Raw genomic sequence first — 6,804 nt, 5'->3', positions numbered from 1 at the left:
CAGACCAGGCTCTTATAGTCAAAAGATTACACACATCTGTGATTGTAAGACTATAAACCCTGCAGTGCTGTGTGTTTAACAGGATATTCTTTCATTAATTAGATAGCGCATGTTATTGTAAACACCTTTCTAATGTACTTCTACTGGTTCTCTTGGTATCTTTTGTTTAAAGGGATGTAAGCTCGGGAGCCGGCCCATTTCTAGAGCACTATATGGCAGCACTATTTCCTGCCACATAGTGCTCCAGACACCTACCTAGGTACAGTATCTCTGTCTTCAACACAGAATACCATAGGAATGAAGCAAATTTAATAATAGAAGTACATTTAAAAACTGTGTGCTCTGTCTGATTCACCAAAGATATTTTTGGGTTTCATATCCCTTCAACCCCAGCAAATGGGTTAAACACACAGTAGAAGTGCAGCTTGGGGAACCACAAAGCACTGAAGGTACAGAGCGAACTTGCCACTGATCCAATCAGCAGCGCTAGTCACATGACACAGATGTGCAACTAGCGCTGCTGATTGGATTAGCAGCATTCCTGCTCTGGACCAGCAGTGCACAACAAGTGGTATTTCTACGTTGTGTGTTACCCCTTTGCAGTGATTAAATACACAGAGTGCTAGGGTTGCCACCCTCGGCCATGTTGTCCTAGACACTTATACATGCTGCAGGGTGTGCGGAGAGGAACATGAATAGTGATGTTCTAATATGTGTGTGCACCCTGCAGCATGTATAAACTCATAAGTTTCCAGGAAAACATGGCTTGGGGTGGCAAGCATACTTTAAGATGCCTGAAGCACAGGTGATATAATCAGCTGATCAGTAATTGTGATGTTCTCACCTGTTTTATATGAAGCTATCCTGAAACTCTGTCCTGTTAGTGAGTCAGAAAAACCTTCTCTTAGCACTAAAATGTCCCATTTTGTTAATTATAATACAAAAGTAAAGTTCTGGTGAGTATCCTGGAGAGATCTGCGAGAGTTTGCTGTGAGGTGCGTGTGGTTAGAGCTCACATATCAACACCTAAATATATATATATATACAGTAAACTCTCAGTTAACCGGAACTCAAGCAACCAGAAAAAAATAATCACATTAAAATGAACACTATCTTTGCTCCGCAGCTTTCTTTCTCTATAGTGGCCTCTCATAGGTGAATGCAAGCCCTTTTCATGCCACTAGACCCTACAAAACTGCTCTTGAAAGTTGTTGAAAGCACAAGGCAGTCTGAGAATTAGACATCACGCTGCCACTGGGTGCCCGGTACTGCACGGAGGCGGCATTAATATTAATTATTTGCTTTATTTACTGTATTCAAATATTAATATCAAGTTAATACAGTTTATAGTATAGTATGGGTTATAGAACTAGTTAGGCCATTTTTAATAGTAACTCTCAAGCAACCAGAAACTACACTTATCCGAAATCTACTGTATTTATATAAGCAGGGACCCCCTTAGCATTTGCGGGGCCCTGGGCAAGGCAAATTTTCAGGGCCCCACAGTCCAGCGCTCTTATTCCCCTCCATCTGTATGCCATGCCCCCCATATGGCCCATCCCTGTCACAACATTCAGTATTAGCTATATAAAGAATAACAGTATATAATACACTGATACCATAAACACTTCTTCAGGATATACATTGCACCTTCTCATAGCCTCACCCTGAAAGTGCGGGGCCCCCAAAGTGTGGGACCCTGGGCGGGTGTCCCTCTCACCCTGCCCAAAGGGCAGGCCTTGTTTTATAAGCATATACATATATAGACCGCAATGTAAAGGGCACTTTTTACACCCCACACCCGCCAACTTTAGCCCCCCAAAAACTGCTTAGTGCATTTTTTTTATTTTAAAACTAAACAATACTTTAATTTAGGCCAATTGGGGCACTTTTAAAAAAAGTTAACCAGAGATCTGACCTCTGGTTAATGTTTTGAGCACTAATTGCTACCGCGAGTTCTAGGAAGAATAACCGTTTCTAGTTATTTATCTTGCTCCCTTAAAAGGCCGAATTTGCCCGTTGCGGGTGAGAAATAAATTTGCGCTCTACTTGTAATCTGGCCATAAACGTTTCAGCAATACAAAATTGACATATAGGGGCCAATTTATCAAGTTTGATGCCCCTTGTCCACCTGCTCTGAGGCCGCAGACAGAAATTCAACCCGATAGAATATGATCGGGTTGATTGACACCCCCTGACTAGCGGTCCAATTGACCGCGAATCTGCAGGGGGCGGCATTGCACTAGCAGTTCACAAAAATGCTGACAGCGTATGCTGTTGGTATTTATCGATGTGCAGCGGACATGATACGCTACAATGGTATCATTCCTCTCGCACTATGTTAAATATACCCCATAGTTGCAAGGTAAAGCTTCTATTTGATGTTTGGGTATTCTAAGCACTGCAGGTGCCGTAATATATCATTCTGATAGGGCCATTGCTTTATACTAAATATCATTAGTTTATATAGTAGTATATTAACAACACTCTTTTCCTACAGTTAAACCAGAGGAAATTACTCTAACAAAGCATAATGATCCACCTCTTGTCATACTGAGAAATGCGTGGGCGGATTTGGCTGAATTATAATTATATGTACAGAGCTAAACAGGAATTTATTTAACATGACATGGAAGTCAAAATTCTGTTTTAAAGTCATTAAAAAATTTTTATTTTTTTCTAAAATCTCATTTGCTTCTTTTGGAAGCTCAGAAGACATAGCTGCCTCCAAAATGTTACTTCCCTTAATTGTATATTGTCGTATTGGATACACAGGGGAGTATGTCTACAACCAATCCTGAGTAAATATGGGAGTAATTAATAGAAGCGCATATTTCCAGGCCAGTGCTGCCTTCACAGCTGTCAGAGGCAAGTAAAAAAAATTTTTTTTGTTAAAGAAGTCATTTATAATTGGCTGACTCTGAGTTGTTTCTAAAATGTATATATTGGGCGCGATTACATATACGGCGCAGCATCAGCGCAAGCGCTGCAACCCGCACCACCCGTAATTTTACCTTGCACATCAGGGCTATTTACATATGCGGCGCTGGCAGTTCATAAATAAACTAGCGATGTCCAGAAATAAGCGTAAATACAAATTTCTGGAGTCGCTAGTGACTTACGGAACTTTAGAAACTGCCGGCGCCTAAGAAAACTTAAAAAAAATCTAATCTCCCGTAAAAGTCTAACACGCCTCCCAAAAATAAGTCCAAAACGTAAAACCCCTATATCCACAATCCCCCCTCTCACAACTAATAATAAATGTATTAACCCGTTAACCGACAACCCCCCACAATGCAATAAGCCTAAATAAACTATTAACCCCTAATCCGCCATTAACCCACAACACAAAACTACCTATTAAAGTATTAACCCCCTAAACCGCCAAAACCCACAACGCAATAAACCTAACAAAAGTGTTACCCCTAAACCACCAAAGCCCACAACGCAAATAAATACATTTTTTAAGACCCCCTAGCCTAACACCCCATACCTAACACCCCCTAAATGAACAAAATGACCTAAATTACAAAATACTAAAGTTACTATTAAAAAAAAAAAAAACTAGCACTACTTAAAAATAAAAATAAACTAAGTATAAATTAAAGGGACAGTCTAATCAAATTTAAAATTCGGATGTAGACTGTCCCTTTAAGCTAAAATTACACAACATAAAAAAATCTAAGATTACATAAAATAAAAAACAAATTACCAAATTTTAAAAATTATACCTAATCCCTATGGAAATAAAAAAAGCTCCCGCAAAATAAAAACACCCCCTACTCTAAGAATAAACTACCAGTAGCCCTTAAAAGGGCATTTTGCAGGGCATTGCCCTAAAGATAATCAGCTCTTTTTAAAAAAATAAGAGGATCCCTCCACGCTCCATAGCTCCGTGGTCGCCGGTCTTCAGTTCCAGGCTCGCCGGTCTTCAGTTCCAGGCCGCCGGTCTTCATCCTCTGCCTCCGCTCCACGCAGGATTTATTCCTGAAGAAGAGGTCGCCGCTTGAAGAAGACTTCACCGCATGGGACAGGGCCTTCTCCGCCGGACTTCAGGAATGGTGAGTATTAGGTTAGACTTGTTTTTTTTTAATATATATATTTTTTTATTTAGATAGGGGTGGGCAGTAAAAGAGCTAAATGCCCAACAAATGCCTTTTCAGGGCAATGGGTAGTTTAGTTTTTTAATGTTATGGTTCTTTAATTTGGGGGGGGTTACTGTTAGGGGGGACTTTTATTTTTTGTAAAAGAGCTGATTATCGTGGGGCAATGCCCTGCAAAAAGCCCTTTTAAGGTAATTTTTTTAGGTAATTTGGTTCATTTAGGGGGAGTTAGGTTAGGGGGTGTTAGGCTAGGGGGCTTAAAAATGTATTTATTTGCGTTGTGGGCTTTGGCGGTTTAGGGGTAAATACTTTGTTAGGTTTATTGCGTTGTGGGTTTTGCGGTTTAGGGGTTAATACTTTAAAAGGTAGTTTGCGATGTTGGTGTTGGCGGATTTTAGGGGTTTATAATTAAGTTATTACTTGCGGTGTGGGTTTGATGGCGGATATAGGGGTTAATAGTTTTAATTAGGCTTATTGCGTTGTGGGGAGTTGTCGGTTAAGGGTTAACACATTTATTAGTTCCGATGTGGGTTTGATGGGGGATATAGATGTTAATACAGGTTTATTAGTTATTTTGCGGTGGGGGATTGCGGTTGACAGGTAGATAGATATTGGGCATGCGTTAGGTGTTAGTTTATTTTTGCAGCCAGTTTCGTGAGTTACGGTGCTCCAATACTCAGCGCAAAGCCTTCTGCGGCTGCCTTGTATGGCGAGGTGAAAATGGAGTAAGATTTCTCCATTTTCGACACGTAAGTCCTTGCACTGATATTGCATAAAGATTTACGTCGCGGTCCCATGTTAAGCCTATGGGAGTAAAATTTAAATATGTGGCTCTGTATATAGGATACCAAACCCGCGCAAAAACCGGCGTCGCCAACTTCTGCGGGCGACGCCGCATATGTAATGGGGCCTATTATTATTTTTTTTGTAAAATAGATGTTCCTAATTTTACTCCTATTATCAATTTTTCTTCATTCTCTTGCTATCTTTATTTGAAAAATCATTGATTTTAATCTTAGCAGCCAGCCCATTTTAGGTTCAGCACCATGAATAGCGCTTGCTTATTGGAGGCTGACATTTACCCCACCAATAAGCAAGCATAACCAGGTTCTCAACAAAGCTGGGCCGGCTGATAATAGACTAAATTAGAAAGTTGCTTAAAATGTCATGCTCTATCTGAATCACAAAAGAAATAATTTGGGGTTCAGTGTCCCTTTAAGACCTACAGTGATGTTTTGCTGACATTTCAACCGGCTGAAGTGCAATAACATATTGATCCTGTTGCTTTTTATAACTTAAAAAAGAGGAAACCAGATTAGAGAAACCACAGAGCTTCAGCCCCATGTGAGAAGGAGGCGATATATCTTCTGAATGATTTTATCAGCAAACTGCTTCCTTAGAGAGATGAGACTGGAGCTATAGTTTGTACAGGAGGTACTGTGAGCACTCTAATACATTCACACACACAAAAAAACAACAACTGGGTGGAAAGTAACACAGCCAGAACAGTCCAAATAAACCTGTGGTTCAGTGCACAAATGCTCTCTAGTGTGTACCTGGGTAAAATCTGCACTATTATAACTTATTCTGTGCCACAAGCACTAATACACCTCTTATCTTGTGCCACCTGCACTAATACACCTCTTATCTTGTGCCACCAGCACTAATACACCTTTATCCTGTGCCACAAGCACTAATAATCCTCTTATCTTGTTGCCACCTGCACTAATACACCTTTATCCTGTGTCACCTACACTAATACACCCTCTTATCTTGTGCCACCTGCACTAATACACCTTTATCCTTGTGTCACCTGCACTAATACACCTCTTATCTTGTGTCACCCTGCCACTAATACACCTCTTATCCTGTGCCACAAGCACTAATACACCTTTATCCTGTGCCACAAGCACTAATACACCTTTATCCTGTGCCACCTGCACTAATACACCTTTATCCTGTGGTCACTGCACTAATACACCTTTATCCTGTGTCACCTGCACTAATACACCTTTATCCTGTGTCTCCTGCACTAATACACCTTTATCCTGTGTCACCTGCACTAATACAACCTTTATCCTGTGCCACAAGCACTATATACACCTTTATTCCTGTGCCACAAGCACTAATACACCTTTATCCTGTGCCACCTGCACTAATTACAACCTCTTATCTTGTGCCACAAGCGACTAATACACCTCTTATCTTGTGCCACTGCACTAATAAACCTTTATCCTGTGCCACAAGCACTAATACACCTCTTATCTTGTGCCACCAGCACTAATACACCTCTTATCTTGTGCCACCTGCACTAATACACCTCTTATCCTTGTGCCACCCTGCACTAATACACCTTTATCCCTGTGCCACAAGTACTAATACACCTTTATCCTGTGTCAACCGTGCACTATACACCTTTATCCTGTGCCACAAGTACTAATACACCTTTACCCTGTGTCACCTGCAACTAATACACCTTTATTCCTGTGCACAAAGTACTAATACACCTTTTTCCTGTGTCACCTGCACTAATACACCTCTTATCTTGTGCCACCAGCACTAATACACCTCTATCTTGTGCCACCTGCACTAATACACCTTTATCCTGTGCCACCTGCACTAATATACCTTTATCCTGTGCCACAAGTTCTAATACACACTTTATCCTGTGTCACCTGCACTAATACACCTCTTATCCTGT

This window comes from Bombina bombina, chromosome 3, assembly GCF_027579735.1.
Source record: "Bombina bombina isolate aBomBom1 chromosome 3, aBomBom1.pri, whole genome shotgun sequence".
NCBI classification, from domain to species: Eukaryota; Metazoa; Chordata; class Amphibia; order Anura; family Bombinatoridae; genus Bombina; species Bombina bombina.
Note: the sequence above shows the minus strand (reverse complement) of the source record.